Genomic DNA, 25,040 nt, shown 5'->3' with positions numbered 1-25,040 from the left:
AGTTTACGAGCAACATTTGTTTTGCTTCAGCGTGGGGCGAGTGAAACAACTGACAGTATTTTTCCATCCCCTTCCAGAAATAATGGAAGAGTACACGGAGGATTCCACACAGCCATCGATTTCAGGCAGGGGTCTCTGCAGCTGCTTATAAAGCAGGCTGCCTATTTACAACTTCTTAATGACAGAAACCCAAATACTCCCTGTAGAGATGGCTTTCTTGACCTAAGCTGTGTAATCAGTGACTTTAATCCAGAGATGCAAAACAGCCCCGCCATTTGCCAGAGCTGACAACCGCGGTGGTGCTGACATGCACAAGGCAGAAGAAGAAGAAGAAGAAGAAGAAGAAGAAGAAGAAGAAGAAGAAGAAGAAGAATTGATTGAGTTTCTTCATAAAATGTCCATGTAAACCAAGGTTTCCCAAACTTGGGTTTCAAGCTGTTTTTGGACTACAACTCCCATCATCCCTAGGTAGCAGGACCAGTGGATGTTGGGAATTGTATTTCAAAAACAGCTGGAGACCCAAGCTTGGGAAACGCTGATAAACCTTTGGTGTGACACTAGTATGGCATGGCAAATGTGGAATACCATAAAAGAGCCAGCTGTGCCTTGTGTCTTGCTGGTTAATTGCATAAGAGATAAATGCTAAGATAGTTTCTCCTGATGTGGGGTGGTTGGGGGGGTCATCAGACAAGGGACCAGGGAGAAACCACAGATCAGTGGCAGAAGGGCACACACTTTGCATTTTTCACGTCTCCAATTAAAAGAATGTGGAAACAGGTGATGGGAAAAGCTACAGCCTGAGACCCCGGACAAGCTTTCTAGGAGGACAATCCAGCCAACATCTGGCAAGTCCCTGCAATTCAACCCTTGGTTCACACATGAATATTTATCACTTGATGGGTGCACCATCAAGTGATGACTACCATGGGTGAACAAGTGATCTCAGACCTGACATTGCATTTAGAACCTCCACATCCCCTCAAACACAATACTTTTCAGTGGGCTCCATTCACACATTCACCTACGGGACATGAAGCTCTGGACCGCGCATACATGTTTGTTGTTTGGTTCTTTTCCACTTAACGACAGTATCAAGCAACTGGCTCTTTTGAAAAGCATGACAGTCTATTCTCACATGCATAACCGTCACTGGATTGTAAGTCATGGTGGGTGTGGCTTAGCCCAGTAAATAATCAGGTGTAAACTTATATAATTAATGTGAACATCTGTAGGCCTATGTGTAACCAGTCTTAAACAAAAATTCACACTGGAAGGAGGATAACTGAAGATACTGTGGAACAAAATGGTTTTCACGTCCTCTCTAAATGCCTATTACGAGGCAGCCAATTGGGCTTCTCGAGGGATACTAGCTTGGGTGCTACTGCAGAGAGCCCTTCCTCACATCCCAGCCTATCAGACGGCAACTAGGCATGAATCGAAGACTCATTTGATGAAGAGAGTGGGCAGACAGGTCAAGTGGAAGAAGGCTGTCCTTCAAGTATTCTGGTCCAAATCCATTTAGGGATTATATCTCAGCACTTTTAATGAGCTGCATGGCTGTTGCTTGTTGATTCTCTCAGGAAACCTTGAAGGCAGGCCAAAATTACTTATGTTTTCGGAAGTGGAACTCAAAGCAAAGTAATCCCAAATGTCTTGGATGGGATTTACATTTCCTGGGTTCAAATCTGGAACGTGAAAGTTCACCCAGGGGCTCTCTGTGGTGGCTAGCATTTAGGATTTCTTCTTTGGAGGCCACAAAGTTGTAGGAATTTGTGGACCACCCAAAAGTGCTTTGGGAGCAGCATGCTGACCCAGTACACATTTTTGTTTCAGTTCATTGTTCAGCACAGGGACACCAAATCCAAAGGATTTCCACCTTTAACACTACACTGTGATGCTCCCTTGATGAAATTGCAGCATTACGACACACCACTGAGTGTGGATTATTTAATTTCTTCAGTGTAGGGCTCATGTATGACAATTAGAGGGAGAGGAAAGTGCAGCCGCTGTGTTTGCCTTTTGAGAAACAGCTGATGCCTTGGAATTTTATTCAGCATGAAGCAAGAGCTGGTGAGAAGGGAGAGCAGGATTACTTGGGGTTTTCCTTTCATTTCCCTGCCAAGCAGTCAGCGTGGAGTTAGCAGAAAAGGCCCGGGAACCTCTTGCAGTTACTGGTTCTCCTTTAGCCCTATCCCTCCCTCTTTAACCAAGCTCAATTCCCGATTATTAGCCACAAAAACACAAGAAGAAACTTTCTGGACCAGACCAAAGACCTGACTAGCATCTTTCCCTCCACAGTCAGGTCATGAAGGTAGTATGTCAAATGGGTATTCAGGGGCAGATTCCCAATGAATCTGAAGGATTCATTTAGTTACCATGGCTTGTAGTCATTGATAGATATAACCTACATGAATTGAGAGAGAGAGAGAGAGAGAGCCAGTTTGGCGCAGTGGTTAGAGTATCAGTTTAGGACCTGGGAGACCAGGGTTCAAATCCCCACTTGGCCATGAAACTCAATTAATTGGTGACTCAGCTCCTAGGTTATGAAACTCACAGCCTCTCAGCCAAACCTACCTCACAGGGTCGTTGTGAGGATAAAAGGGAAGGGGGAAAAGTAGAACGATCTTTGCCATGTTGAGCTCACTGGAAGAAAAGCAGGCTATGAATGTCACAGATAATAATAAACAATACATTTGTCTACCCCTGCTTTCAAAGCCATCCAAGTTAGAAGCCATCAGCACATCTTTCGGTGTTGACAAATTATAAGAACTTAAGAAGATCCATGCTGGATCAGGACAAAGGCCTCATCTGGTCCAGAATCCTGTTCTCACGGTGGCCAGACAGATAACTATGGGAAGCCTGCAAGCAGGACCTCAGCCTAGCAGCGCTCTCCCTGTTCGTGATTCACAGAAACTGCTATGCAGACGCAGATTGCCTCTGCGTAGCCATGGTGGTTTGTAGTCATTGAAAACCTTGCCCTCTATGAACTCGCCCAGCCTTCTAAGTATTTAATTACGTCTTCTTGCGTTGAGGTGTGAAGAACTCCCTTCTTTTGATTGTGCAATCTTTAATTAGCTGCCTATGCAAAAGAATTTGCACAAAGAAGCAAAGCCTGGCTTCACCTCACCATGATGCTGGTCTCCTCACATGTAGAAGGAAGCAGAAGACACAGAAGGTGACTGGCTTCCCCACTGGACTGGTGCCTGACACCTTTAAAAAAAAAAAAGTGAAGCATTGCTTTAGTCCTCTCTGACAATATTCTGAAACTGTGTCCACATTTTTTTAAACACAGACACACATGCTCCTTACTTTCAAAAAGTGCTGTATATCACCACTGAAAAAACACATTTTTTTAAAAAAAGAAAGGATGCTGTCACAAGAGCTTACAGAGCAGAGAGAGAGGCAGCCTTGAGACCTAAAACCAGTGTTTTTTTTCTGAGCGGACGCATACCCCTAAACATTCTGTGAATCTAAGTTTGGCCTCATTGAGGGGCAGAATTTCAATATGAGTAGGAAAACGAGAGTACCCCTAAGCATGTTTTTTAAGGGGGGGGGGGGAAGCACTGCCTAAAACTCTCATTTCAGATCCTGGGGAAGGTTGCCCCAGCATTTGCCTACAAACCCCCCCCCCCAAAAAAAAAGACAGTTCTGTTTCAAAACTAAGCTTTCTGACAATCTGCACAATGTAAGCTCTTCCAAACTAAATCCGATAAACCAGACTTGACTAACTTGCGTGCTCACCAGACAGTTTGGACTACAATTCCCAGCTGGCTGGGGCTGATGGGACTTCCAGTCCAAAATGTCTGGAGGGCACCAGGTTGGCGAAGGCAAAGAGAAAACATAGACTGGCTGGGAGGGCTTTTTTTTCACCCCCTTTTCTTTTTCTGCAGATTACAGTCTTGTTATTGTGACAGGAAATGACTCAGCCTTGGCAACGAGAGATCAGATACTGTATTCAGCAACATGAGGTGGTCATTTTTTCCTCCTGACCACACACACACACACACACACACACTGCTGTTTCATGAGGCAACAGGTTTCGTTGAGGGAAAATAAAACTATTTTTAAACGGATTCCATGCTGGAGAAGGCAGGGGAATACCAGCAAAGTTACCCTTCCTTGATAAGCACGGCTGTTTCATTCAGGGCATGCGGGAAGCTGTTGCCTTCAAGGAGAATTATAAAAATTCCGTGGCCACAGGCAACACAAAAACCCCTTGATTCCCACCCTGTCCCAGCATGGGAAAAGTCCTCTCAGCCAGTTGTTGTTTTCTCCTTTCCATCTTCATTGCCGTGGTGGCAAAGATGAATAAACAGGGGTGTGTGCGCATATGCACTGGATAACTTTCCCTGATAATAATATGAGGGTGATGTCAATATTTGAGCAACAACAGCCATTTCCTTTCAAGCAGCCCTCTCTCTCTCTATCAGCTGTCACTGGATCGGGTGTTATTTTAAAACTGTCACATGGAGATCTGTCACTGAGCTTATTATAAAACTGGAGGAACCCCCTCCCCCTTATGTCATAACTATACGTTAGTAACTTCCCTTTCCTAATGTATTGAAAGGCCCTGAGAGGCAGTGTTGCCTAGTGGTTAAGAGTGCTGGACTTGGAGCTGGGAGACCAAGGCCATAGTCACAGCAGACATTTAAAGCACTGCGATACCACTTTAAATGGTGGCTCCCCCCCAAAAAAAAACCAGAATCCTGGGAGCTGTGGTTTGTTAAGGGATCTAAGAGTTGTTAGAAGGCCCCCTGTTCTCCTCACAGAAGTACAATTCCTGTGGTGGTGAAATAGTCAGTCCCTCACCCCAGGAAACTCTGGGCAGGATAGGGGTCTCCTAACAATACTCAGCACCCTAGAACTATAGTTGGAAGGGACCATGACGGTCATCTAGTCCAACCCCCTGCAATGCAGGAATCTTTTTTAAAATGATCTTTATTAGTTTTGTTACTTGACAAACACGCACAAAAATTAACAAAAATAATAAAATATTAACAAAAGGAAAAACATCCATCCATAAAGTTCTTACAAGATAACTTGTGGCACCATGTTCTTAATTCCCAATTACTTATCTTTCCCAATAGACTTCCGTCTTCCTCAAAGCGGCTCTGTCTTCTCTATTTGTTAAACTGCTTCTTTGATCATTTCCCCATTTGTTCTGTTATCTGAATACTATACTTACAATCTATATTGCAATTTGCGAAAACGAATCAAAGCATGTCCAGGTTTTGAGGACACTGTGGTTTGTTTGTTTGTTTGTTTTAATTATTCTTTAGAAATTTCCCACTCCTTTTCGAACTTTCGGTTTGGCTGTCTCCCAATGCAGGATTCTTTTTCCCAGTGTAGGGCTTGAACCCACAACCCTGAGATTAAGAGTCTCATGCTCCACAAACTGAGCTGTGTCTATGAACAACAGCATCCAGGATACTTTCAGCGGTTCTCAACCTGTGGGTCCCCAGATGTTGTTGGACTACAACTCCCATCATCCCTGAGCTCTGGCCTTGCTAGCTAGGGGTGATGGGAGTTGTAGTTCAAGAACATCTGGGGACCCACAGGTTGAGAAAGGCTGCTTGGGGAAGCCATGACAGTTTAAAGTAGAATAATAGTGCTTTAAATATAGGGTGTGGATGTGGCCTAAATTTTTGGAAGTGTGGGAGTGCTTGCCATCTCCCCTCCTGCAGTTTCCAGAAACTGGCATTCAGAAGCATACTACTACCAATGGTGGAGGTAGAACATAGGTCTCATGGTCAGTGGCACCAACTGGAGCAAAGCTGAGAAGACCTTTTGAGTCTCACTACGAATTACTCACATTGCAGCAATGCTTTATGATACATGGATCTGTTGTGTAGCACAGATTCTAGCAGATTCATTGTCCGTATCTGTAGTTGACAAAGTACGCTTCTCTTTTTTAAGATTCCATGGCATGTGTGTTTTAGAAAAATTGACTGGCTGACGGATGGGTTCCTCCCCTCAGCTCTCTCATCATCTTGGACGAATGGACTACCTGGACTTGAATCCACCTGCCGTGCATAGATGCACCATCTTGAAGAATATAGACTACATTAGTGTCGCCAAAATATAACAGATTTGCACAATTCTTCTGTAGCAAGTGTTGATTTGAAAGAAGCTGAAGGAGCGGTGCTACTATCTTCTTGAAATTGCAGCTAAACTGCTACTTTAATAGAGTGATTATGTTACAGCTTTTGGTACTAAAAGCCCTTGATGTATAACAGATCATAACATACCCACCGAGATCACAGCGAAAACAAGAGATGTGTGGTGTACTCATTGTGGCGATAAAACACCAAACCTATGTCATATCTGACCTACTTAGTCTAATGGAATGAATAGCCCCTTGTCAATGAGGAAATCGAATACAGCAGAGGGTGTTCATTGAAAGCTTAGTACGGGGCAGGGGGATGCTCTGAAGGAATGCTTGAAGGATGGGTGGCGGACCAAGGATATCAGGAAACATGGCAGGAATGATATAACCCTCAACTAGCTCACCACACCTATGCCGAAAGGGCTGCACAGGCTGTCATTATGTTATCGGGACAAGTTTAAGGGTCTTGCCGTTGGCATATAAACAACTTTGGACCAGGTTATCTCTGGGAATACCTCCCCTTGTACACCCCTGCTCAATCACTTTGATCATCAGGAAATACAGTCACAGTACTGCTGTATGGTCCCAAATGTTGCATAGTGTCCATTGTGATCAGGACTTTTAGTATGGTGGCAACTGCCCTTTGGAATGTGCTCCCCATAAACATCAGGTCTCTAGCACTAGCATTCAGGTATCTGCTTAAAGCTCATCTGTTCACTCTAGCACATGAGTTATCCAGAAATGTAGATTTATTCATCTGATTTGTTATGCATGTTGCACTTAGTTGTGAACGTAATTTTATTGTTTTACTGTTGATTTGATGCTTTCCACTGTCATCATATATATATATATATATATTCCCTCTAATGTTAGTGGTGCAGAAATTTTTGCAAATAAAAATAGCAACCAGTGCTCTGTGCGGTAGAGCTAAAAATTTGAGAAGATCTGTAGATATGTCTGTAAAAGGGCTTCTATTTGATCTCTACTTTAAGAAGCCAATATATGAATATGTGTACCTAAAATGAACCAGTTATTCTCAGTTTCTGACAAAGTTCCTGTCACTTTAAATTGGGGATAGGGAACCTGTCACCTTCCAGATGTTGCTTGATTTCATCTCCCATCAGTTCCAACCACCAATGGTCGGATGTGATTAAAGTCTGGTGTCCAACAATGCCCAAAAGGCCACAGATTCCTCATCCCTGATTTAAATGGCTCTGTGTCAGGCGGGAATTCAAGAGGCATTGAGATACATGGATGGAAGATGTTCACGTTTTCAGTGTTGGCATGAACTGTTGTGCTACTCAGTGGCAGGAAATTTGCCATTAAAAATACATAGCAACACTGAATCTGAGACTTCTGGGGGGATTGGCATGAACAGATTTCATTTGGAAGTGCATCTCTGTTCCCCAGCATTGCCAGTGGCCGTCCATGTGGCAGTTTGGTGGCAGCCAAGTATCTGTCACTGGCCACCATAGTAGGTGGACCCTACATTCTTACCAAAGAGCTCTATTAGGAGACGGTGCCATAAAAAGTGTGGCTGCTCTGACGGCACATGGATGCAGATTGGGGAAGGAACTTTGTTTGGTGGTAGAGCATCACATCCCAGGTTGAATCCCCAACATTATTCTTAGTTCCCCTGTGAGAAACTCCCACCATTCAATGTGTAGAATGCTGAACTAGATAGGCCAATGGTCTGATTTGGCATAAGGCAGCTGTCTGTGTTCCTATGATGGCAATGTAGCATTGGGAATTCCATTCCACCCTTTGCTGCAGATATGTGGGATTGTTACATGTCACATGTCTGTTTACATTCCAGCACAGATTGCTGGAGTCCCTTGAGCAGAACATCCGCTCTGTATTGCTTTTGTTTTCTCTCTCTCCGAGAAGAACGACAAGGAGAGAAGCCATGTTTCTCTTTGTCCTGATTTATGTATAATAAATACGTAGTTTAGTACAGTATCCACACCTCGAGCCTGATCTGTTGTGTGTTTACTCTGCTGAGAAATGTGTGCTCTTGCATGCATAGTAGCTTGAGTTGCAGACACATGTCGGAGGAGGATGACTGATGGATCTCCACACTGGCAAAGCTAAAAAGGGAGACGCTCCAGCTGGGGCCGAGCCAAGTGGCTTTTCATCCCCAGTTCCGACATGTAGCATAAGTCAGTGATGTCGTTGTCTGTGCCCACCGCATGAGGTGCTATCCACTCATAGCTATGCACCTTCACTGTGGTAAAAAACAGCAACCCTACCCCATGGTAGTATAGCACATGAGTGCTTTGTATGATGCTTCAGGTTTTGTCTCGTAACGGTGTTTCCTCCTGACACCACCACCAGCAGATAGATGTTCAGGGCTAAGTGCACCCTTCAATTCCAAATTATGTGATGAGAGACTTGAAATATATGCTCATAATGGATGGCCTCTATTATGTATTATCACAATCATCTGATTTAGGGTAGGGTGGTAGGTCAGGAAAGGAACAGATCTCCAATGGCAAGCATGAAGTCTCGAAAACAGGCACATTTTAAAAAAAAACAAACCCAAAGGCTGGTATTTTTCCATATTTCAGATTCTGCACTTGTACAGAGAACCCAAATAGAGCATGTGGAGTATTTATAACTTTATTAAAATAGCTTAGGTTCTTACTGCTAAAACAAACCATCTCATTCTCATGTGATACGAATGCAGTTGTGTTGACTAGTTCCTTCTTATCTTAGAACAGAAGCAACTGCTGACTGAGGCAACTGTATAAAGATCTTCTCTCACATTGCTCCACAGGGCCTAGAAAAATGCTCAAATGCTTATTATTGTCTTATGGAGTTGACAATTCCCCTTTTTATGTTTCTCCAAAACAATCTCAGCAAGAAAGAAATTGTACTTAGTAGCATTCTAGAAGTAAGGGGGAGAGGAGGCAGTTTTGCAACTTTGTTTTAATATATTGCAATGTTTTCAAGGTTATTATGACCTAAAACAGGTGTGGGGATCCTTTGCCCAACCCCCACCTGAACTATAGCTCCCATCAGTCCCAGAAAGCATAGCCAACTTTCAGAGGTGATGGGAATTTCAGCCCAGCAGCATCTTGACAGCCACAAATGCTCCATCCCTGATGAAACACTTCATATTTTAAAATATAAATAATCATAGCAAGGGCTTCTTTTTTAAAAATCAATCAATCCTGGAAACATGAATTTTGTGTGTCCCAAAGCTTTGATTGAATGATTGCACTTACATTCCTCATTTCATAGGTCAAGTGAAATGGCAGCCTTCAGATCATAGGCAGCCTTCCTTTTAGTACAGCTATCCTGACTTTACACTGCTATCCCCTGAGCTGAGTTGTAGTCCAAAATGGTGGCCGTTAGATTTGGAGTGAATTGTCAACAGTGCAACCGTTTCTCTTTTTAAAATATATATTTTTAATTAATTTTCCATTTTTAACATCATATTGTTATACATTTATACATTTTTAGCTCCACCAAGCCACTCGACTTCCCTCCGTTCCGTTGTCTGGTTTTTATAAATACACATCTTAATTCCACACATTTATACCATCTCAATTCTACATTTCTCCTTACTTAATCTAGACTTAAGGCGCAAGTAGAAAATTTCTTTCAATAAACACTGCATGATTTATCTCAGTCCTGCCAGTGTCTTTACATGTTTACAATAACTGTCTATTGTATTGAATAAATTTACTCCATTCTCTCTGGAAGACTTGGTCGCTCTGGTGTCGGATTTCCCCCATCAGCTTTGAAACAACTCTGTTTCTCTGTAGCATCTGAGTCAGGAGAGCTGATGCAGGTGTCGGAATGCAAAGGGCTGGATAAGAGCCAAGAAGCTAAAGTTGAATCCTAATAAGATGGAGGCTTTGTGGGCGGCTGGTTGTCTCGTTCAGGAATTCCCACGTGGTTGTACTTCCCCTTAAGGATCAGGTTTGAACCCTCTTTGTAGATGAAGGTCCAAGTGGCATCCAAGACTAAGAGAGTCTTCCCCCAACTCCAGCTGGGTGACCAGTTATGACTATTTATGGACAGGGATAGCCTGGCTCCCATGGTTCATTGTGCTGGAATCTCATGCCTGGATTATTACAATTCATTCTACATGGAGCTGCCTTTGGGTCTGACTCAGAAGCCCCCGTTAGTGCAGAATGCTGCAATGAGATTGCTTGTGGAGGCAGCTTGCCATCAACATCAAACACCGGTGGCTGCTGGCTGCTTAGGAGAAAATGGCCTCCCATAAGCGAAAAAAGGATGGGCTATCAGAGGTATATGGACCTCCTGTACAGATTTCTTTGCATAAATGACAAGCACTGGGCAAGTTTGTGCTAATAGCTGATTCTGCCTTTCCCCTCCCCATATACACACAAACATACAATGATCTTTCTGTTTTTCTTTTATTTTTCTTGTTTCTTTCTGAATATAAATATTCAAAATCTAATTTTAAAAACCATATAAATAAATGAACAAGCAAATAAATAAAATGCAATAACACCAGTACTGAAAGTTCTGCACTGGCTGCCCCTTTGCTGAACCAGGTTTAAAGTCCTTGTTTTGACCTATAAAGCCTGGGGTTCAGGCAGAAATTCAATTCAGTTCATGCTCAAAGTTGAATTTATCCAATTTGGATTTTCACAGGGAATACACAAACCGAAACCTAGCCATTTAAATTTGCATTTACCTGAAATCTGAAATTTGCAGGTATCTGAATTTTGCAGTTCTGTTGTCCAACCAACCAATAATTACAAAAATGCATATATTAGGTCAATGCGTCCATAAAAAAGGAACGTGTTAGTGAAAATAGCATTAGCAATGCATTATATTGGGGGAAATGGTTTGCAGAAATATGTGCATTTGTCAAAACTGCATACAAAAGTGTGTCTGTTAGGAGAACTGCACTAAAATGATCAATTTTCATGAGTGTTTTTAAAAAGAAAAATCACAGCTTGCTGCAGAAATGTGCAAAACAAAAAATTTAAGACTGGAAGAAAGAGAAATGGAGAAAACCAACACTGATAGATCCTTCCATCCATCCAGGGCCATTTTACCCATAGGCACTAGGGGTGGAGGGCACCTAGGTGCCAGGCTCTTAGGGGCGCCAGGCCAAGAGTTGAGTCCGGGGCCCAAGAGTTGAGTCCAGAGAAGAGCCCACCCGTCAGTCAGAGCGCCGGGGCAGGCTCATCTGCTGTGCCGTGAGTTGGGGGATGACCAAGCTAGCGAGACATTGAGGTGGCCGGCCGGCTCCGCCCTCCTGCATTCCTGGGACTGGGCAAACTGGGAGGAGGTGCACCGGGTGGATCTTTGCACCCCGGCACCACATATGCTTAAGACAGCCCTGCATCCATCCCTACTTAGAATCCACAGACCTGCTTCTTTATGCACCTGCCTGTACTTTGTGGTCATCAGGGCATGATGCTCTTCTCACAGTGCCAAAGGTCTCCAAGATGCAGTCTCGGGCAACATAAGAGGGCATTCTCAATAGTGGCACCTTGACTCTGGATGTGATCAGAGCCAATGCTAATGAAGTTTCAACAGCAGGTAAAAATGTGACTGTTCACTAAAGCATTTTGCTAAAGTGGTCTCCTTGCTATGCTGATAGTAGTTCTATTGTTAGTGTAATGTCTGTTTTTCTACTCAGTTGTATTTAAATTAAATATTCTTTTATTGTCTGCTGCTCTTTGCTCTGGGCTCATGTTAGCAATGGCAGGTTATAAGCAATGTAAATAAAATAAACAGGGGAGATGCCAGGTTTGAGAAGGCTGAACTAGGCCCTGATCAGACTCAGGCCTCAGGCTGATGCCTTCAGACCATGCTGATAGTTATTTTTAAAAACTTACATTTTTAAACCCACCCTCATAGTGTTATTTAAGGAGGCAGCATATTTGTGGTCTGCAGTGTTAGAATCTGACTTCAGATGGAAAAGAGTGAGATGGAGAGGGATTGAGGCCCAGTTTACACACAGCATTTTTATTTTTATTTTAAAAGTTTTTAATAAAAACAACAGTTTCTAATAAAACGATAAACAAACATGTCACTCTTTTTGCAGGTCCTTGCTTGAAAACGACATCCATGTTTGGAGACTTCTCACTAAGGATCTGTCCTGCTGTGTTAGAGGGTTTCACGCCATTAAAAATTCCTGTAATATTCCCATGAGTCCTAACCATATTGTTGCATGTGCCCCAATCTCCAAGTGAGGTGCATGGTAGATTCTTATTCCTAACGCTTATTTGTTCTCAGCGGCTCCCGTTAAGTTCTGCAGAACAAAGAGAACCAGCTGTAAATTGAGGTGCCATTGCAGGGAAGAGAAAGCTTACTAGACCCCCCTTGCCTCAGGCACCCCAAAGTGAGTGTGTCCCCACTTCTGTGGCGTTCTCAAGTCAAGTGCACCCTTTTGTTTTCTATCATAAATGCATTTACTCCAAGAGGAAAAACAAAACTGCTGCATTTGGGAGCAACAGATCTCTTGGGTGCTGAGATCGGCAGACGGGGCCTGCTAGGTAGTTGCTTCAGAGGCTCAAGGAATGGTGGCCTGGAAAAGGGCATTCTCAGTGGTGGCCCCTAAGCTGTGGAACTGCCTTCTCACAGAGCTGTGTCTGGTACTTTCATTAGCTAGCTTCTGGCAAATGTTGAAGAGGCACCTCTTTGCCCTGGCTTTTAATACTTGAGGTGCATATATTTAGGACCCACCTTTTGTGATTTTAGGTTGCTTTAAACTGTTTTTAGTGGCAGGTTTTTATAAATGATTTCTATTGGTTTTACATATAATCACATTACGTAACATCGTTCCCTCTTATTTTATCTCTATGGCTCAACTGAGCCAGACAACTTCCCTCCCTCCTCTCTGATGGTTTACAAAATTAAACTCTACATCTTTACATTACGCTTCGTTTCCTATCCTTGTTATATCATTACCTAAAATATTATATTACTCAACCCGAATAGGTAGCAATTTCATATTACAGATCTTCAGATAACCCTGCTAATGATGTTAATTGCTTACAGTTGTCTTTCAAATATAATATAAATTTGTTCCAGTCCTTTTGGAATGCCTGGTCTTGCTTGTTCTGGATTCTTCCAGTCAGTTTCACCAGTTCTGCAAAGTCCATCATTTTCATCTGCCACTCTTCTTTTGTTGGAAACGCCTGTTGTTTCCATCTTTGAGCTAACAAAATTCTTGCCACATTTGTTGCATATAAGAACAATTTTTTATCTTGTCTCAGCATCTCTCTACCCACTATACCCAATAAAAAAGCTTCTGGTTTTTTAACAAAGGTGTTTTAAAACATTTCTTCAACTCATTTTATATCATTTCCCAGAAAGCTTTTACCTCTTTACATGTCCACCACATATGGTAAAAAGTACCGTACCTTCCTTTTCCTTACATTTCCAACATTCATTTTTTTGATCTATACATTTTGGCCAGTTTGTGATTTTAAGTTGCTTTAAACTGTTTTTAGTGCTTTAATGTTGTAACCCGCCCTGGGATCTTAAGGCAAAGGGCACAGGCAGTTAACAGCAGCAACAACAATACATTGTGGTGATGAAGGCTCTACCATCAAGGAAACCACAGGCACACACACACACTTCCTGCAAACACACAGATACAATAATGGGACCTCCGTTGGTGAATAGTAATCCCTGCCTCCTTACAGATTTGTTGTTTCAGTTAATGAGATCAGGGCTGACGATCACTTCCCGTCCCCCAAGTTATAAGCAATTAATAATCTTCAGAAAAACATTCTGTCCCAGTCTGGACAATGGAAGCATTTACCCATTTGCATCGATGAACTGACACACCTCACAGGTGTAAAATTACTCCTGCGTGGGAGCCGTGTCTGCTGACTTGGCAACCGGCCTCCCTTTCCTATGTGAAATGTTTTGGATCAGATAATTTCACTGGTAACGTTGACGGATTGTGTTCTCAGGCACAAAATGTGCAAGAGGGGTAGGGACATCCTTAAAAACAAAGATCTTGTTTGCCTGAAAAATGTTCCTGGCTATACAAATAATGTAGTCACACACACAAAAAGAAGCAAACCAGCAAATCCATATAAATGGAATCATCTCAGAACAGTGTGGTTCAGTGTGCATGTGCTCTCTTCCAAAGCATTCAGCAATCTTTTAAGGACAGACGTGTGACTGAGCTACTGTAAATTCCATCAAATGGAAACAGAAAAACATCAGCTGGTAAGATATATTCCCCCCCCCCCGGCTCCTTAAGCACAAATAACACGGCACACTATTCATCGTTCAACGAATCATATTTATTTCTCTATCATGCCTCTCAAAATTAAGGTCAAATGATGATTTTATGCACGCACAGAGGGAGAGAGGGAAAGACTCAACTTCACCAATACAAAGTATAAAACTAATTGTGCAGCTCTTGAAAACAGTAATTTCTCCTGAAGCATTGTGTGTGCGTAGGTGTGCCCAGCTCGGTAAATGCCGGCTGTGGATCTCCACCTGCCAATCAAGCCTTTGACAGATTTTCTTCAAAGAAAGAAAGGATTCGGGGAAGACCTACATCTGATGAAGGCAGGTGACAGCTTTGGGCAAGGAAACGGACAGCTTCACCTTTGCTCACAGAAGGTTTTTGACAGTAGCAGGTAAGAATCACGCCATCCCGACTGAAAAGAGTGGCGGCAGAAAAAAAACTCTCTAGAAGAAAGGAGTGTCGGTCTGCAATCCATCGATCAATTGCTCCAGAGGTTAGACAATTCCCTCAAATCCCCAATCTTCAAAGATGAATGCGTTTAGGCTACAATGCTATCCTACCCTGGTAATAAGTCCCATTGATGTCAATGGGGTTTCAGTACCGACAGGAGGCAGTTTCTTATGTTCCTGCATACTTATGAGCATAAGACTGTTCTCTTGAACCTTACACTTATATCTCCCAAGGAGATCAGAGCAGCATACACGGTTTTTACTCTTCCATCCTCACAACAACCCTGTAAGGTAGGCTAGACCAAAAGACAGAAACTGGCCCTCAAAGTTGCCCAGTAAAGCTTTATGGCTGAGCAGTGCTTTGAACCTCTAAACTACAATACAGCTGACCCTCTAATATGTGGTTTCTCAGGGCAAATATCTCTTTCACAACCTCACTGTCTGTATTATTTACATACCCCTGCTTTTCTTTTCATTGTTGTTTTATATTTTCTTTGTGTTACACACACACACACACACACACACTACAGTGCCCCCCCCAAAAAAAATTTAAGCCCTCAAACTGCTTTAAAAACTAAAATAAATATAGGGTCCTGGTGGATATACACAGAGCATTTCCACAAACCTTATTTCAAAAAGTAAAAACCAGGACACCCCAAACGTTGCTGAGCCCCCCCCCCCCCCGGTAAGTCAATTCTGCCTTTGAAATCCCAGTAATGTCCAGGAAAATCCGGACGTATGGCAGCCCTAACAAACCTCCCCAGTAGAGCTGCTTGTTCTATTAGCATGAATTAGAAAACCTTCACTGTGGGCATGATGACTCAAGCTGAACACTTTTATTATTCCATTATTTTAGCATGCTTATATTTCTCCTGAGAGAAATGTAAGTGGCTTAGAAAATATTCTCGCAAGGAAAATCTTAGTCACAGCATCAGGAACAGGAAGAACATGGCATCTTTATGGTGGTAGAGAAAGATATTCAGGTAGCATTGTGTACCCCCATCCTTGGTCTTCCTTAGCGCCAGCCCTTGGTAGGAAGGAAAGCCCATCAGTGATCTCTAAGGCAAGGGGCAGCTGGCTCTCTGCCCATGATGGAGGCCAATCTTTCCTTACCAGCTATTGGCAGTTGCCGGGCAACAGCTCCTGCTAAGGACCTCTGAGGCAAGGGAGTGGGATTCAGGACCAGAGGCAGCATGAGAGATCAACAGCGGGGCTGGGCTATTGCCTTCCTGTTTGTTGGTTTTCCTGAGGCATGTGATTGGCTGCTGTAGGGAGGACCACAGTGGTAGAGTATCTCCTTTGCATGCAGAAGGTCTCAGCTTCAGTCCTGGCATTTCCCACCCAAAATAGCCACTGCCAATCAGCATGGGCCATACTGAGCCAGGTGAACCAATGGGTTGACTCGATATACAGTAGCTTCCTGTGTTGCTGGACCAGACAACCCTTTGGTTTGATCCAGCAGGGCTCTTCTCGTGTTCTTAAATCACATGGATCAACACCGCAGCTGGTTGCCAAGTCCATCAAATGCAAAAAGGAAAGATGAGCTGAGTGATAGGAGGGATTGCATGGGCAGTCGCATTAACAGTTTTAGAACAGGGCTGTTGGTGCATTAATCGCCGCCAGTTTCCTGAGACTCTCCTTGACTTCCCTGTCCTGTCTTGCCTGGACTGCTTCCCAGTATTGACGATTTCACAACTGCTCCCAGCCAATCATTCCATTGTCTCACCAGCGTCATTGACAGGAACGACTCAGCAGTACGTCACCGACATTCTTTGCAGGGTGAACCTGGTCACCATCATCATCTCAATTCACGGACTTTCCCCTCTTGTCTCAGACAAGTAGAGCATATCACCGTTTATCTGCCCACATGTCAAATCAGTTCTCTTCACCTTCCAGACTCTCTGCCTTGCAGGATTGCCAGAATGAACTCTGGCGAGGGTGTTTCAGGACATGTGTGTTCAAATCTTTGCCCTCCTTTCAGTGGATTGATTCAGACAAATTATTTTAAGATAATACACATCTCCGCCTAGCAACCTCCAGTGCATAACTTCCACAGAAGCAAGGGATAATAACCCTGTTGACCCTGAGCAATGATCAAAGACACGTTTCGTCCTAATTCAAAGTCCTAACAAATGCACCACAACAACCTGTGTTAGTCTGTTGCATCGTAAAGCCTATAACTCTCCAGATGTTTTTGGACACAGACACTTTAGCCCCAGCCAACATCTGGGATGATGGGGGTTGTAGTTCAATGGCATCTTGATATCATGGGCTGGCTGGATGCAGAGGAATGGTGGGAGGCAGCAGCTGGGGAACCCCCAGGGGAAGAAGGCTCAGAGCCAGGGGATTGGTGGTGGGACGGTGATGAGTGGTCAGAGGGAGCAGACTGGGAGGAGGTGGTTTTGGAAGCTGAAGAGGCAACAGTGTTTAGTGAGCAGGAAGAGGCTGGGGAAGAGAGCATTCCAGTCTCAGAGGCAGGGGAAGAGGGGAGCCAGGAAAACAGAGATGAGATAGGCTGCTGAAGAATCCAGGGAATTTCCCCCTCCTGCTGCAACCAGCTCCTCTCCTACCCAGGTCTCTCAGAATACAGAGAAAAATGTAGAGGGCAGAGGAAAAAGAGACAAGACTATGGAGCCTTAGGCTACTGGGGGAGGAACTGGGGAATGATGATGATGATGATGATGTTCTATTTATACCACGCCCATCTGGCTGGGTTGCCCCAGCCACTCTGGGCGACTTCCAACACACACAAAAATAATAATAATAAAGCATTAATAGTAACAATCAGATCCGATATAAAAAGTCACAATAACTTTAAAATAAACCATAGAAGCCATAGAGAGTGGTGGGAAAGCAAGGACCTTCGGTCCTCACAATGCCTCATTGAGGCAAGACCTACTGGGAAGGGTTGCTGTGAACACTAGGCCTGCACTGTTTTGGTTTCTTTGACTAAAAAGTTAACTTCTCTGACACTGGGTATTTTATTACAGACCTACTCCTGCACTCTGGCTTCTGACACTTGAGAACCACAGGCTCACCACCCCTGCCTTAAAGGACGCCTGAAAGTTTCAAACATCCAGTTCTGCTATAGGCCCCAATATTCACATTCTGGCCTTAGGAAATGACATTTTGCAGAGGTTCCTGGCTGGATGAATGTATTCTGCTGCAAAATTCCCACCTCACCCCAGATTTTTTCACTGAAGTATTAGGTTTCATAGTAAAACTGGAACTGTACACAGTGCAAAACACATCTCCCCAAACACCTTATTGTGAGTACCATATTTGTACACTTTAACTGTAACTCCATAGGTGCTTTGAGGTATTGAGGAAAACCGAGTAAAATTGGACTAAGGCATCGAATTCAAGAAAGCAGACAGAGTTCCTTCTCTAGAACATTTCTCTATGCCACATAATACAAGATGATGTAAAAATGTGGAGTTCTTTTCCTACCTATGAATCAGGGACCATACTGTTTTCTAGCAATTATGAACTATACGTACAGCTGTTGAAAGAGTCAAGGAACATCAGAACACCCAGGCAGTTTTCCTGGGGACTCGTAAATTAAATGTCTTCAACACTAGCTAAATAGATATAAAATTAGATCTTGGTAGTTGTCAGGGACTGGCAGGGTGCCAAGGAACCGGTGGCAAAGGCTGCAAGGCCAGGGGCTGAGCCAGGGAAGGGGACAGCAATTTATGGGGTTTGTACCTTCCATGAGGCAGGAGCTAGGGGGCTGGAGGCAGGGAATAGCCTGAGCATGACAGGATCAGGGATGGGTGCAGGATGTGGGGAAGGAGCCAAGGTAGGAGGAAGAACAGGACACACGATGAATGGAGGAAAATATAGTGCCAGGAGGTGGGCAGTAGAACCCCCTCTGTCCCTTCTGCTGTCCCCCAGGACCAGGAGGGGCCTGAAGAGACTGGCACTGCAGCTGTCAGGGCTAGAGCCACTGAGGTCAGCATGAAAGACGCAGGCTCCGTTGTCAGTGAAGTTAACTCTTTATTCAAGGAAATGACAAACAACTCAGCAACACTTCCCAGTAGGTCTTGCCCCTGGGGAGCAGTTGCCAGGACTGAAGGTCCCTGCCTTCCACCCTTTCTAAGGCTTCACCTCTCTTGTATGTGTACAAAGCAGTCTCAAATGACATCTGTGCACCTCTGGACTCTGTTCTGCCCTCAATAGTCTGCATGTTCTTGGACACCAGCGAGGAGGGGAGCTTGTGACAGCAGCAGGGGGAGAATCCTTGGATTCTGCAGCAGCCTCTTGAGCCTCCTCCTCTGCTCCAGCCTCTGGGTCTGAACTGCTCCCTGTCACGGGCTCTCCCTGCTCACTAAAGCCTGTTGCCCCTGCAGCATCCAGCCCCTCCCTCTTCTCCCTCTGACCTCTCCTTCATGTCCCATCACCAATCCCCTGGCTCAGAGCCACACTCCTCTGGGGTTTCCCATGAGGGGTCCCTGGCTGGTGCCTCCCACCACTCCTCTTTGTCCAGCCAATCCCTGACAGTGGCAACTTTTGCACAGAAGTTGTTGCAGGTCGTCTGCGTGCGCCCCATCAGACAAAGGTGCATAAGCTTGGGTGAAGGAGTGGTTGTGCTGTTGCTCCAATAGTCCAGCTCAGAGTACAAGTTTGGGGAGGGGATGCCAGCAGCTATTTAGTCGCCAGAAGCGTTTGTGTGTTCTGTGCACCTTAGGAGCTACCGCAAGACTGTGTTTTGTCAATAAAAAATTAAACTACCAGCCGTTTGTCCTCCTTGGGCTGGACTGCTCAGGGCAGTAGTTTGTCGTGATTCATAACCATTTACATGGTGGCCCCACCCACAGCAGAATTACTGTTTAGTTCTGTGCATGCAAGACCTGGAACTCAGAGTAATCCTGTGCATATTAGCATAACTTTAATTCCTTTGTGAAGCAGGCAACAGAGTATAAGAATTATGTAACCGCATAGATTTAGTCACAAATTTGTGCCATTATGTGTCAGGCTGCAAGCATAACCCAAAGGAAGGTGGAAGTCTTGATTAGCAGAGTGCAGAGTGCCCTTGTGAATACCATATGCTCTGATTGGCTGTGTAATTCAGAGGGAGTTTTTACCTCTGTGTGTTTTAGTGTCCCCCTGCTAAATACAAGGCCTGAAGTCTGAAAAACTCTCCTCAAATTGCTCTCTCCTCAAATTGTACACTGTTTTTGTCCAGTGCCCTCAGTGATTAAGATTTATTTTATCCCTGGATTCCATCTGTGTTATTTACATGACTTTTCTCACAAAATGCATGGTACAATCTTTCCGGTACTTTACTGCTACAGAATGTGGGTAGAGGACCACTTATCTGAATGCTTCCTCAAAAAACTATCTGTGTGGAGAATAATCCCACATAAGGGATTATGGAAGAGCGTGAATCTCTTTTATTTTCCCCACCCAAAGCTCCTGAGCTTTATTGTCTGCAATTTTGTAGGATTCATCCCCTCTGGAGGGGTTCTTGTACCTGTAAATTTCATCCACTTTTGCCAAAAGGGGAAAATATTATAGCTAGTATTAGGAGTTTGTGGGTGCTAGACACTACTAAATTCCTGGGACCAGTAAGTGTTAGAATTTAATCATGGCTCAGGGTGTTAAAAAACTGGCACCAGACTGGTGTGCATTAAGTTATGTACTAGACCAGGGATGTCTAACAGGTCGATCGTGATCTACTGGTAGATCCCTGGGAGGTTTTGGTAGACCGCGGTCGATCGCTGGGTCCCTTTCCTTAGCATTGGTAAAATCGAACCCACCCCCGCCCCCTCCTCCATTGTTGCACAATCTGAAGAATGGAAGATGGCGTTTTCTCAGTGTGGCCATTTCCCCAGCGATTTGTTGGTTCCTCTTTTTCCCCCAAAACTCTTAAAAAATAGGGCTCCTCCATAAAAAAGCTCAACAACTTTGACCTGAACCCCCCCAAAAACAGGGGGTAGATCACTGCCAGTTTTTAATTCTGTAAGTAGACCACAGTCACTTGGGAGTTGGCCACCCCTGTACTAGACACTTCTATTCCCCTGGAATCAGCAAGTGTCAAAAACTAATTACGCCAGGCTAGTCTCCTTTGTTGAGATAAAAGTCTGGCTGATGGGGCATTAAAACACAAAGGATCAAAAGGGACTGCATTGTGCTCTAGTTGGCGTTTCCACATAATCTTTGAAGGCAGCACTGAATACAGTGCATTACAGTAGTCTAACTTGGCTGTGACCAACACATGGATTATTGAGACAGCACGCAATCTAAGATGATAAAAGGCATTCCTAAGCACAGATGTTGGGACGCGGGTGGCGCTGTGGTCTAAAGCACAGAGCCTAGGGCTGCCGATCAGAAGGTCGATGGTTCGAATACCTGCGACGGGGTGACCTCCAGTTGCTTGGTCCCTGCTCCTGCCAACCTAGCAATTCGAAAGCACTTCAAAGTGCAAGTAGATAAATAGGTACCGCTCCGGCAGGAAGGTAAACGGCGTTTCCATGCACTGCTCTGGTTCGCCAGAAGCGGCTTAGTCATGCCGGCCACATGACCCGGAAGCTGTACGCCGGCTCCCTCGGCCAATAAAGTGAGATGAGCGCAACAGTCAGGGGTCCCTTTACCTAAGCACAGATGTTGTGTATGCTTCCACAGACAGTGCTGAAACCAGGAAGTATGCACGAGAAAAAATCCAATAAAATTTCTGTCAATTGTTGTCACAACAATGCTAGCTGAGCAGCCTCTCAAGCATGGTGGGGCCTGAATAATGGGAGCAAATCTATCATCACCAATAAAGGCTCAAGCGGAGAATAATCAGCTCTGCTAAACAGGTATTCGGGTAACTCCTGGTGCCGTTTGAACATCTATGTGATCGAAACCAGGTGCAATTTATTTTTTAGGATCAGATGATGCTCCACAAATCACAGGGGACCGAGAAAACATCACAGCCCTGCAAGACAGAATACCCACCTCTCTATTTCTCAGTTCTGAGCCTAACTATCCCACTGGGTTTCATAGACTCCATGTCTGCTGTGGCATTTACCTCCAAACGTTTTAACCCTGCCCCAGCGTTTCAAAGCTTTCTTATACACATCCATGCAGTTTGTTGTTGTTGTGGACGGCGGCAATAAATCATGTTGTCTCACCGCTGGTGATAACTCTCTGTTGGGACTACTTACAGGACCAAGAGCCAAAGTAGTAATAATTACTATGATACCGACGATATGCAAACACCTTTGTTACAAGCTGCTGTGGGACAGAGGGAGACATTTCCATAACCAAATACACTCACATAACAACCAGTCATTTGCCTTTGGGGATTACTGGGAGACTGGCACCGCTGCAGAATGCGAGCAGCTTAGCTCTCGAGGGAGGTAGACCTCCCAAATCTTCAGAGCACAGAGGTTTGAAGCTGGGGGTATGTCAGCAGACTGTCCCTCTTCTCCAATTTATTTTGGCCAGGACTCAACATTGCTGAAGGACACTGGGGGAAGCTGTCACATACTAGAAAGGGGGGCCTAAGACAGCAATCCCAGTAGCAATGCGCCTTTCAAGGGATGAGAGAATATGTCAATTTCGATTTCTCATTTTCACTGTCTTAAGGTCGGTTCTCCATGTTAGCACATCAGTTACCTAAAAAAAAGCCTTCATGAAAATTCCTCAGCATTTCACTGCAATTTTACCCTAACATCCACAAATTTTGTGCAAAGCAATTTCCCCTAACAAAGTATTTTTTTGCATTATTTTCATGAATATATGCACACTTTGTGCATTTTTATACACATCACTTGGTTGGATAACTTAACTACAAAATTTGAAGAAGGGTGAATTTCAAAGGAAGGCTGTGTTTCAGTTCACACACTGTTTTACAAAGTGAGAATTTGGTAAATTTGCTATTAAACGCAAACTGAAAAAAATCTTTCTCCTCACCCCCCCCCCCAAGCTATTGGTATTTTCTTAAGGATGCCTTAACATGTGACCTTTTCCTCCCCACCTGAGCCATTATGGTCATCAAGACAGAACACAGAATACAACATAGTTTCCCCAGTGCAATCCAGAGCCCTACTTTTCCAGTATTATTTTATTCTACAAGATTTATATGCTGCTTAATCATTGCGTTTCCCTGAGAGGTTTAGACTCTAAATGAGTTCCATCTGCTTAATAGGAGTTTCTCTGCCTTTCTTGTGGCTGCAGGTCCCTCTCCCATAAATCTGCTCTAGAGAATCAGGGGGGAAAACCAGAACAGATTTTGGGGGTGATGTGCGGAGACGAAGCACTGTTGCGCAGGCAGAAGTCCTTGCACTAATGTCTTTGTTGGATACAATGCGATAAAATTATCGCAATACAGATAAGTCAATACAGCAAACAAATGGACATAATAAAATTTAAAATCTGAGCCCAGTCCAAACAAAAAAGTTTTTAACATGCAACCACTTACAACCATGGCCCTTGTCTAATATCAAAGGCAGAGAGTTGCAGAGGTTAAGAGCTGTCATACTAAAAGTCAGATTTCTCAGAAGTGCAGAACACACATTATGTCGAGTTCTGGGCACCACAGTTCAAGAAGGACACTGACAAACGGGAACGTGTCCAGAGGAGGGCAACCAAAATGGTCAAAGGCCTGGAAACGATGCCTTATGAGGAACGGCTAAGGGAGCTGGGCATGTTTAGCCTGGAGAAGAGGAGGTTAAGGGGTGATATGATAGCCATGTTCAAATATAGAAAAGGATGTCACATAGAGGAGGGAGAAAGGTTGTTTTCTGCTGCTCCAGAGAAGCGGACACGGAGCAATGGATCCAAACTACAAGAAAGAAGATTCCACCTAAAGATTAGGAAGAACTTCCTGACAGTAAGAGCTGTTCGACAGTGGAATTTGCTGCCAAGGAGTGTGGTGGAGTCTCCTTCTTTGGAGGTCTTTAAGCAGAGGCTTGACAACCATATGTCAGGAGTGCTCTGATGGTGTTTCCTGCTTGGCAGGGGGTTGGACTCGATGGCCCTTGTGGTCTCTTCCAACTCTATGATTCTATGATTCTATGTTGCACTTGTAAAAGTGCTAGTTCTGCAGATCTACAAGTTGTGTCCTTAGCAAGCTGGTAACTGAGGCAAACATGGATAGCAATAGCTGTGATGGCCTCATCAATAAAGGGAGCAATCCACTGTGCCCCAATAACCAAATAGTTTTTCCTTTTTCAAAATGTTGCAAATAAGAAATCACTGTTGAAAATTTATGCCCTGAGACTTCTTGCATCCAGATAAACAGTATAAACAGGCAAAAACAGTATTGAAGGGAGAATCATATATTAGCACTGATAACATCACGGGGACAAATCCTGATAAATGCTCAGTAAAAGAGGACATCTGGATTGGTTAATGCTGCTATAACCTTCCTTCACTGGGAAATGATTCCAACATCCCCCCCCCTCCCTTTATTAATCAATCAGATTAACTTTTACATAAATTCCAGTATAATATACCAGGACAATGGCTTGCCATTTAAGCTCTGAAATAATAACAATAATAAAATATGACTCAAAATATGGAAACAGCACGGGAAATTAGCAATGTAGTCATGGGTAGGAAATTATCAGCACCACAGAAGTACCAAGGGGTAAAGGACATTGAGTTTTGGTGCATAGTCAAATAAGATGAAATTGTGTGGGAACTTGCCAGTCATGTGTTTGTCTCTTGATATAAATTATAAACATCCACCATGTTGCTGCATAACCCATTGATTTGGCTGTGGCTCATGAAAGTCTCAGCAAATGAGTTAAGTTTTTCAGAGACAGCAGTGTGTAAAATCTTTTTAAACCAAACACTGAGGGTCCTTTTCTGCATCATTTCCAGCTCTATACTATCTTTTTTGAAGCATTATAACTAGAACTGTACACAATATTCCAATTGCGGTCACACTATTTATTTGTATAAAATCCATTCACAAAAGAGATAGTGCTTATTATGAGTTATTATTATTATTATGGTGACATCTTGTGAAAAAATCATGAGGATCTGCTTTTGACCCAGGTCTTTTACCCAGACCTGACATTTGGCGGTTCACTTCAGTAGGGGAAAATCAGACCCCTGGTAGTTAGAGCAATCCCTGTCATGTCTACTCAGGAGTAAAAAGGTAAAGGGACCCCTGACCATTAGGTCCAGTCGTGACCGACTCTGGGGTTGTGGCGCTCATCTCGCTTTATTGGCCGAGGAAGCCAGTGTACAGCTTCCGGGTCATGTGGCCAGCATGACTAAGCCGCTTCTGGAGAACCAGAGCAGCGCACGGAAACGCCGTTTACCTTCCCGCCAGAGCGGT

The 25,040-nt window shown here is 43.9% G+C and overlaps 1 long non-coding RNA gene across 1 annotated transcript in view; it reads left to right on the top strand.

Annotated features, from left to right (window-relative positions):
- LOC308459169 overlaps positions 1-25,040 on the top strand; it is a 357,371-nt gene that overhangs the window by 162,597 nt on the left and 169,734 nt on the right. The window lies entirely within an intron of this gene.

This window comes from Podarcis pityusensis (assembly GCF_964106645.2).
Source record: "Podarcis pityusensis genome assembly, chromosome: 12".
NCBI classification, from domain to species: domain Eukaryota; kingdom Metazoa; phylum Chordata; class Lepidosauria; order Squamata; family Lacertidae; genus Podarcis; species Podarcis pityusensis.
The sequence above is the reverse complement of the archived record's forward strand: the minus strand, read 5'-3'. Positions and strand labels throughout refer to the sequence as shown.